This window comes from Lontra canadensis, unplaced genomic scaffold (assembly GCF_010015895.1).
Source record: "Lontra canadensis isolate GAN:19392208 unplaced genomic scaffold, GSC_riverotter_1.0 scaffold18, whole genome shotgun sequence".
NCBI classification, from domain to species: Eukaryota; Metazoa; Chordata; class Mammalia; order Carnivora; family Mustelidae; genus Lontra; species Lontra canadensis.
In genome coordinates, this window is record NW_022631012.1 from 3,034,017 (window position 1) to 3,044,648 (window position 10,632).

Sequence of the window (10,632 nt, forward strand, 5' to 3'; positions counted from 1 at the left end):
ATCACTTACTTCTTTGTTTCCTGGCATAGGGTTCCATTGTACATGAAAAGCAGAGAAGCAGCACCCTCATCCCGAATGATTTGTACAGTGTTTTTGAAAACCAAGTAGCCATAGAGTAAATTTCTAATTGGAGTTCCTTGCTTTTAGCCTGTTAGAATATGCCTTAAGCTTATATGACTTCCTGAAAGTGAAGTTGCAAGAAATAGTAGGAAGATGGCATTAATTTTAGAAGGTTTCTATAATGCTATTCTGTTTTAGGTAAAAAGTAGCCACTATTGGTGACTGTGTGCTCTACAGGTGACATGGACAAAATAAACACAATTCTTTGGTTGTAAACTCTATGATACCAGGGACCATTTGATCATTGGACCTTCTCCTTCTGCTCTCTGGTAATAGCATGAGTGTATAGTCAGTGTATAGTCAGCACTGAATAAGTGTTTCTATATTTCTGTACTTGTAAGAGAACTTCTGTAAGAAAAATGGAGTCTAGTCTATAGGGAAAAAAGTGTTGGCCAACAGTGTAGCATGTTTTCAGGCAATTGCCTGATTATGTGCTTGGTTTGATAGCTTTGAAGACTAATTTTTGAATTAAAAAATTATGTTTGCCTAAAGTCTTCTCTAATTCCCTTTTCTTTTATGTTCATCAACTCTCACCTACTTTTATTTGTCACTGGTCCTTCCCCTTCATTGATACACTGAAAAATATGATGAAATAACTTCATACTAAGGAATTATTGCTTTTATGTTTTCATTTCTGTAGGCTATTCACATCTGAATAGATAAGAAATATAGAAGTGAATAACACAAAGAATGTAATAATGGCATTTCCAGTTGTGGACTGTTCCAGACTGGTATATCTTGAGGAGCAAAAAGGGCTTCTTGGTCCTGATGGGAAGCCCTCCTTCCTTGATTTAGGTTCTACCAAACCTTAATGTCTGTTCCTACTGAACATAACTAAGATTGCTTCCTTGTTTGATTTCTAAATGGAATAGCCTAGATGATTAATTGCTGCTTTCTGCTTTCTGGACTGAGTCCAATGGTACCAATGATTCTTGTTGGAATTGACTCAGCATTTTTTACCTTGTGCCTTGGTCCACTGGTCTATTTCCAGCTGCTCTTGGACCATTCTCTACTTGGTCAGAACTTACACTTTATTCTATGAATGAGTGTTCTCCCAGCTCTACGATCTCCTCAGTTAGCATCTTGTATTACAGCCAAACATGTCTCTTGCTCAGTCTTATTTGGATTTTGATAATATACTTTGGACTTTCAAAAAAGAATGAGTTATTTTTACTGAAAAATAATTATGTAGATTAGAATCAAATAATAACCTTGACTATATGACAACCTGGCATGCTATGGGAAAATTTTTAATAATTATTCTAAAAGTTATTTTTTTCCTAATGCTTTTTTCACTGAAGTGTCATGGAGAGAAGTGAAAGTTAAGGTGTCATAAGGCTGGAAGAGGGGGAAGGAGGAAGATGGCCAAGAATAGTTAAGACCACCTGCAGCCTCATGCGGGTGGAAGGAAGCAGCTAAAATTCCAAAGAAACTTCCCCAGTGTATCTACGTGCGAGAGCCTTCAACATAGGGCATTTTATCATTCTCCCCCACACCTCCTCAAAAAAAAAAAAAAAAAACAAGTGTCTTCAGGTAGCAGTAAATAAACAGGAATGGTGTTGATGATGTCATAAGTTCCTAAAAATTCTAAATAGCTGTGATCCTATATCAAATAAGGTAAAACAAAAGTGGAAAATGAAGGTGGAGGTCAGGTGTGTCTTACTTAACAACGCTGTGTATGAAAAGCATTTTGATAAAATAAGTATTGGTCCAATTACCTCTTCAATTTATGAATCTCTCTCTCTTTCACTCTCACCAAGATACATTTTGTATATTTCCACCTCTCCTTTCAGGCTGTTGCCATTGCTTTTACCTCACCTACTCTTCCCTGAATCGGGCAGAATCCTCCTGCTTCTTAAGGTTTGGCTTAGATGGTACTGATTTACTTTGATCAGGTTGTATTACTTCTTCTCATGGTTTGCCCACTGAAAAAATGTATGTCATTACTTATACAGATATCAGATGGGAAATCATTTAGGACTAAGTATAATCAGAATGGGGGGGCTACAGAGCATTTATTGCTGTTATGATTAGTAAACTTTCTTTTACATGTGAAGGCTACGACTTTGAATAAAGGGTAATATGTACTGAGTGTTTTCTGTATGCCAGGCCCTCTTCTAAACATTTGAATGTGCTATTTCATTTAAAACTCATTATTATCCTGGGAGGCAGACACTATTATTATTTCCCATATATAGACGGGGAAACTGATACCCTGGCTGTGGAAACAACTTACCTCGGGTCACACACCTTGTAAGGGTCAGAGGCAGGATTTGAATGCAGAAAGCTAGGTGCAGAAGTTGTCCTTGCCTTTTCATTATTTGGTATCTACTCTGGGCCAAAGATTGGGTTGGAAGCTTCTTATTGATCACATTGAAGCCTCACAAACCCCAGGAAGTAGTTATCATTGGTTTCTGAGGATTCCTTGGGTTTGCCAGTAAGTGAAAGTTCTGGGGCAAAAATCCAGGATACAATCATGCTACCACATCACCAACCCGATCCCAAATGTCAGTAACATGCCACAAGGAGGGGTCATATTTGACACAGGGGATAGTTAGAACACTTTTGTTCAAAAGGAACGTTGAACATGTTATCAGCTTTGTTTTACACCTTTTGATTTTGTGGGCTCTTTTTCATAGAATTGATGTCTTGTTCATCATAGGGAAATTTTCTAGTATATCAAGGTTATCGTTAATGGATTCAATATAGTAGAGAGTTAACAGGTATCCTAAATTGAGGTTATTAAGGGGTGGAGAGATGGTCAGTATTCACTAGTCATCAGAGCCAAGTCTTGCGACCTAGACTTGATCTAGGGTTGCTCTGGAAACAGAGGCATTTGCTTTGTTTTTGCCTAGTAAATTCCTTTGTTTAAGCTAAATGTATCTGAAGCATTTAGTATTGTTTGCCTGAACTGCCCATAACACTTTAATCATGGAAACAATTATCTGGCCACTGGATGCCACTCTTGCTCAACCACAAGTCACAGAATGGGACTTCCTATGGCAATGTAATATCAGCCAGTTAAAGAGCATTATTGCTATTATCGACTGTGGATTTATGCCTTCAGACTGTTTTTCTTGATGAACATAATCCCTCTACGGGAGTTGCACTTGCTGAGGGCAGGTAAGGTTGAAAAAAATATGTAAATAAGTGGTTAGCATTGAATTTTTTGGTATCTTTTACTTTCAACAACTCTACTATAGAAATACTTTTTTTCTCTGCTTAGTGTACTGTAGCTGACAGTCTCCATTAGTTATCAGCTAATGTTGCAGAGTAGGACCAAACAAGGTGTCATGGCCTTAAGCTATTAAAGGGGCCTCTTCATCCTAACAGAGACCCTGGGGTGAAAAGAGTTTGAATGAACAGTCACTGGAATATTATTCAGACTCACTAAGTACTGCATTGCAGATTGAAAGAGTGACATTGCTTCTCCGTTTATATTAGGTGCAAATAATTAAAAATAACTGTATTGTGTACCTTTTAAAAGCAATATAAAAATTGTGTGTGTTTGAAAAGATCAGACAAATTTGGGAGTAAAAAGCTCAAGTAATAAATAAACATGAGGTCAGTTTAGGAACAACCATAATTGCTTCCTATGACAAGATTTGCATAGCAAACACTTCTGATTAATGTACAGTGAAGGCCACGGGAATGGGAACCAACTTCAGTATCTTTCCAGGATCTGTGCCTTCCAATCTTGAAGGTATAGTTTGAGCCAACACAATTAGTCATTGTTTACTGAAAGGCAGATAGAGCCACAGTTCCTATTTAAATATTTGAAATAATTATATTTATCTTGACAGCTATATTGATTTTATTTATGTGGCTAAAAAAAATAAAAGTGCCAATTTTATATTATTGGTAAATTTCATTCACTTCAAATATATTTAGGAAAGAGGCAGGGAGTTTCATCAGGACGACCTTTTCAAGTCACAGTTTTGAATATAAAATACAACTGCATATATGCATAAAATATTTTGATTACCTAAAACATGTATTTTTAATTTTTATTTTAAAGTATAATGTTTTTATGGTCTGCCTCTTGATTGCTTTTGTAGTTAACACTCTGCTCTCATTGATATTTGCTGACCTTACTTAGTGTAGTGAAATGCAGTGCTCATAAAATCTCATTTTTATTTTCTTCCTTCCTTCCTCATTTAAAAATAAAAGTATACTTTTTTTTTTTTAAAACATAATCTCTTAGGAGAGAAAATTTGGGAAAGGATAAAAGGAAGAGGCTATACTTCTAGAAATATTTAGAATTTTTAAGTGTCAGGTCATACTAAACTGAAAAAAGGCAATAGAATACTAGTTATTTCAGATAGAAGGAAGTAAAAAAATAATGTTTTTCATATCTAGCAAAAATTGGGGTGAAACTATGGACATATGCATGTACCTATATATAAATGTGTATGTCAGTGGCTAATATGTATCCATTTTATAGCAAATAGTAGAAAGTAAGGTTATGCTTAAATGTAATCGCATTAAGACTAAATGAAAATGACTTTTGGATGCAGGGGTAAATACTCTCACTGACTTATGGTCCTTAAATAATACTCTTAGAGTTATGATTCAAAGAACACAATGACAGTATTTGGAACACTTCTGTAAAGAAATAATGGAGACGGAAAACACCTACAATGATCATTATTTTCCAGTGTAAGGCATAACCTCTTCTCTAGCGTGTTGGGGAGTTCCTGAGTAGAGTGATAAGTAGATGCAGTAAGACAAGTAGTGATTCCATTTGTCTAAAAGTGTTCATTTAACAAAGTCACATTAAGCTGTATGAAGCAGACCTCTCTTACCCTCTCACTCTATCTAACAGACAACAATAAATTATCACAATTGTTTTATTTTCTTCCAGTATTTGATTAGACAAAGAACATTTTTCTTTCTGTATCAGTGTTTACCTGAAATGACTACACAGAAAGAATGTGGAGTCAGTATGCATGTATTAGCTAAGATAAATATTAATACCTTACATCATAATACCTGTTAATATAATTTCCTTGAAAATATACATAAAATACAGAAGCTGTCCATGGCAATACTTTATACAGTGTAAGCAAATATTACAGAGCAGTATCTAGGGGAATGTTTCTTCATTCAAAAATTTACACTGAGTAATATCAATCGCTTATAAATTAGTTTTATTTTAAAAGTAAGTTAGCATCATAATGGAAAGCCAGAACAGTATGTAATATGGCATCATATCCTCTTCATATAATGATTTTTTTTAAGATATTATTTATTTATTTGACAGACAGAGATCTCAAGTAGGCCGAGAGGCAGGCAGAGAGAGAGAGGAGGAAGCAGGCTCCCCACTGAGCAGAGAGCCCCATGTGGGGCTCAATCCCAGGACCCTGAGACCATGACCTGAGCTAAAGGCAGAGGTTTAACCCACTGAGCCATCCAGGTGCCCCCCTATAATGATTTTAAATAAACCGTATATTTGGAAAAGTCTATGCTGTTTAAAAATTGTTTAAGTAGGGGCCCCTGGGTGGCTCAGTGGGTTAAAGCCTCTGCCTTCTGCTCAGGTCATGATCCCAGGGTCCTGGAATTGAGCCCCACATGGTACTCTCTGCTCAGCAGGGAGCCCGTGTCCCTTCCTCTCTCTCTGCCTGCCTCTCTGCCTAATTGTGATCTCTGTCTGCCAAATTAATAAACAAAATCTTAAAAAAAAATTAAGTAAATGTTCACAATTATACTTAGGTAAAATTTTCACTGAACAAAAAATACTTCTCTAACTTTATATAGCTTTAGATTTTTAGATTTTTTTTCCTTGTTAAAACTGTTTTAAGTTGATGTTCTTACCTCAGATTCAAAATATTGTCCAGTCTGACTTCTTTCCCTATCATAATAAAATTAAATTGGATGCTGCTATTTTTTTGCACCAAGTACAATATTATCAGCTGTTGGGATATTTGTATCTTTCTTAAGCCATATTGCTTTCCTCTAGTAGCACATTACTAATATGTTTGTAGTATCAGCAGTTTCAAGGGTTTCATTCAAAGGGGATGTGAATCAAACTATAGTCAAGGCTGGTTTTTTCGAATGATAATCTAAGACCTCATAAGCAAAGATATACTAACCAGAGTTTGTTTTTCTAGAATCTTTACAGATCTTCACAGCCAGTCAAAAGGAAAAAACATTTATAGATCAATCACTATAAGTTAATAACCATCCTTCTGTAGAAAATACATAAAAAACACCATTTATCTTTTTATTAGTGCTTTCTCCCTTGTCATCGAACATGATGAAAAGTTTAACTTCTGCCATTTATTATAATTCTTTTGCTACTACTTTGTGTGACTCAGTAATTTGGGAAGCTTCTTCGCTGGGCCCATTTCTTTGAAATGTTTTGGAAACATTGGATATTCTCTTAAGATGCAAAACCTGGCTAATTAGAAAACTGTGATTCATTAGGGACCAAGACCAAGAAGAGAACCTGGCAGATGTCTTGGGCCTCATGACAGATCTTTCAGTGATGAGGAGAGGCTTGGTTGGGGCAGGCACCAAGAGACTTGGAGAACTATACTGAAGAAAGGGGAATGGAGAAATACTCAGAGATAATAGATCAGGCTATTCAAGTGTTGAAAGACGATTCAACAAGTTTAGGGCCCTTTCTGAACTATTTGAGCTTTTTTTGCTGAAGCTATGAAGATTCATCCATTCCTATACAAATCTGAGATTAAGAAAAAAAATACACAATTTCTAACAGATTACGTTAGTTGACTATTTGGCAGGAATTCAAGAAAAATTCTAAGAACTCTTTGTGACCTTAGAATGACAGCTATTTTCATGTGCATGGCAAATGTAACTTCTTCAGATTCCTTTGAGAAATCTATGTATTAGCCATAACATGATCAAGCTCTTTGCCAAGTTAGCAGTACAGAAAAAAGGAAGTACAAATAAGAAGCTACCTGAAAAAGAAACTAACAAACTTTTTCTTGGTTCAGATTTTAGGCCAGGTACAATCATAGCCTCAATAAGTAACTTCACTAGTTAACTCATTTATAAATATATAAACATGCAAAAATAGAAATGTCCTTTTTCTTCTTAGTTTACAATTGGCAACTGTTACTGAAGTTTTACTTTATCTAAAAATTTACAAAACAGTAGAAAAAGCTATGTGGGACATAAGAACTTAGTTTAAGAAGATATATAAAGCAGATACACAACAGGAAAAGGTTTCACTAGGAAAATCATTTTTGCATAACTTTGTTGGAAAAGACTACTCTGTCCACAGGGCTGAAATTGGTTTGCAATTTCAACCACAAACCAAAAAATGTCTGTAAGAACTTGGACAGATACTGGTGAATGAACATAAAAGCAACACACATTTAATTTATTTATGTTCAGTTCCTCCTCCTTAGCACTTAAAAAATTAAGGCTTAATCACACACATAGACAGAAAATAACACTTACTAACCAAAATAAAAATATTCTCAGGGAGGTCCTCTTTGGATGTTAAATTCACTAAGGTAATAACAAAAACATTTCTTTAGTTACGGTATAGTCACCATTTAAAAAAAAAAAGTTTGAACTTTTAAAGCTTTTTTTAGCTTTAACACATTGAACATTACCAAAAATATCAGAGAATTTCAGAACTCTGAGGGTTAAGATTTTATTTTAATTACTAGTTAATAAAACCAGTTAAAAAATACTACCAGTACTACATCTATCATCTGCTTCATCGTCATAATACTGAATCTGATTGGCATTTACCAAAATTTCGTTTTGCCTGAAATAGGAAAGTCTAAAGTCTTGAGCACTTCACAGTAATGTAGTGAGCTTATTTGAATATTTCCTAAGGCTGTAGTTGTATTGGTGCTCCAGATGAAGAAGTGGATAAGTGGGGACAAGGAGGAAGGAATATAAGAAACCATTGAAGTCTGTGAAAATTATGACTTGTACTTCGTAGGTGATCAGTACATCATAGATTCATGAAGCCTTAGATTTGGGACCTAGCAATTCCTTCCTCTAAAGATGAGGCAAAGGGCTCAGGTATATGAAGTGAATTGCTTGTGATCACAAAATAACTTAGAAAGATGATGATGAAGACGATGATGGACAGGGGGCAGAGAATTAGGATCCTATATTATTTTTGAATGTTCAGGAGAAGAAAATTGATTTATGACCAGATTTTGTTTTCTTTTCTTCGTTGATATTTGTCCCAAATTTATATTTATGTCCAATAGCAATGGCTAAAGCAGCAAGCTCTAATCATCTTTTAGGGAAGTCTTAGAAACAAGCTGGAGAGTGGAGTGAACTATAAGACTCTGGTACAAAGTTATATATCTAATTCAACATTGAACTCGGAGATCACTGTGTTCCTCACCAGTAGCATTATCCCACCAGTAGCATTCTGTCACTTATGATGTCAAGATTCTCCTTGAATTCTATTATGAATGGAAAACATGAACTAGGAAGTGCTATATGAGGAAGTAGCAAAGACCAAAGGAATCTCTATGTTGGGGTTATGGCTTTAGCCAAGGAAAGCATGAGAAAATCTGAAGGGAAATTGGAGAATTTGGGCCATAGCAAGGTTTTCTTCCTCAAGAGTCATGATGGCCTATATGATCTCACTGAAGTTGGACTCCTTTTACTATTTCATTGTGTTCTGGTTTCAGGTAACACATAAGAAATTGAACTAATTTAAGAAAAGGGGGATTCAAATAACAAAGCCACAGAAAAAGCTTGAATATTCTTCAGACGTTCAGAAAGAGTGTGTGCTACTTTTTTTTTTTTTTAAGATTTTTAATTTTATTTATTTGAGATAGAGAAGGCAGGCAAAAGCACAAGTGGGAGAGAGGGGGCAGTAGGAGAACGAGAAGCAGACTCCCCACTGAGCTGGAGCTTGACACAGGCTAGATCCCAGATCCCTGGACTGGATTCCGAGGTCATGACCTGAGCCTGAGTGGAAGGCAGTCTTCACCAACTGAGCCAGCGAGGCGCCCCCTCATGCTCCTTTCAAACGGCACCTTCATTCTTTCTCAATGCAGCCTGGTCATACCTACATAGAAGGAAACACGGGTCCGTTCTGGACTTTTTTTTTTTCAGTCTCAGAAGCCATCAGTGAATGTTAATAGGAACTCTTTCTTTCCCATGCACAAAAATCCCTGGGAAGAGACTCTGTGGGAGTGACCATCTATCAACCAGTTAACAATGATCAAGGCATTTTGACTGGTCTAACTTAGTATTTTGAGTGGCCCAACTTGGAACAAAGGAGCTGAGGGTGTTGTAGCATGGAGGTAAATCCAAGTTAAAAATGTAGAACCGAGGGAAGGAGAGTTACTAGAAAAAGGATACTGAGCAGGTAAATTCAGATGCAAACTTGTGGTTTTCTAAGTAATATGTTGGGTTACTCAGATTTGTTTATTTTTCCAATTTGAAAATAATAGCAACATATTTTTGTTAATCTGGCTAATAAAGAATTATTATAAGGATACGTGGAAAGGTGAAGAAATAAAAATATCCATTTCAGAAATCCCCTAGCAATCATAGAGGATTTAGTGTGCTCTGTCCGCATCCCATAGCAAATATCCCCTACTCTGGTGTTCCTTTCTTATGATGTCTCAGTTGAGATGGGAAACCAATGAGACCAGACACAGAAAAAATTAACTGTTGACTCTAGCTCATGGCTTTTACATTCTCACTGTTCCAGTTGTTCCACACAGGGTACTAGCTTCCTAGCTAAGTCTCTGTAGTCTCATAATCAAATTATATAAACTAGACTTTGATTGAGTAGACCAGTCACCATCAAAAGCAACAGGAGATGCTTTTGTTGGGTAGAACTTTCATGCCAGTTCATTTTATTGACTTCGACGAGGTAGCAATCATTGTTTCAATCGGAATCCCCCTCCCCCATGGGTATGCAAGGTAATTTAATTGGTGGTGGCCTTGCACAGACTGTCAAGCATTCAGACAATTTTAGACTATTGTTTTTTAACCAGTGAATATTAATTGAAATCCCTCTTTTGCCAAGAGTTATTGTAGATGCATGGGTGAGACAAAGGTATATAGGAGAATTCCTACAGAAGATCTATAAAATTGATGAAAAAGTAAAAACTATCACAATGGACACATGTAGAAAAACAACCACCTAAATTATCCAGGGCATTTAATTTTTTCCTCAACTTAAGCTAAAATACACAATCAGTTTCTTCAACTTCTTATAACATAACTGTTATCAGAAACAAGACCTTTTTAAATATAGAAACTTAAACTTTCCCCAAAGCAGGAAGGTTTTTTTGTTTGTTTTTGTTTTTAAACACTTAAGTTGTGACTCTAGGGACAGAAGGAAAGTTTTAAAAATAAGTAGTTTTCATGAAAGAGAGGTGTTTGAGCATCATGATCAAGAGCAGAAGCAGATTTAAGGAAAGGAGACTGAGAAGAGATTGAATGAAAGGAAAGAAAATAGAGAGGGAGGGTGATAAAAAATGGAAAGCAAAGATAATCCCAAAGAGCAGTGTGCACAGTTCTGAAGCAATCAGTACCACTCTGGTCAAG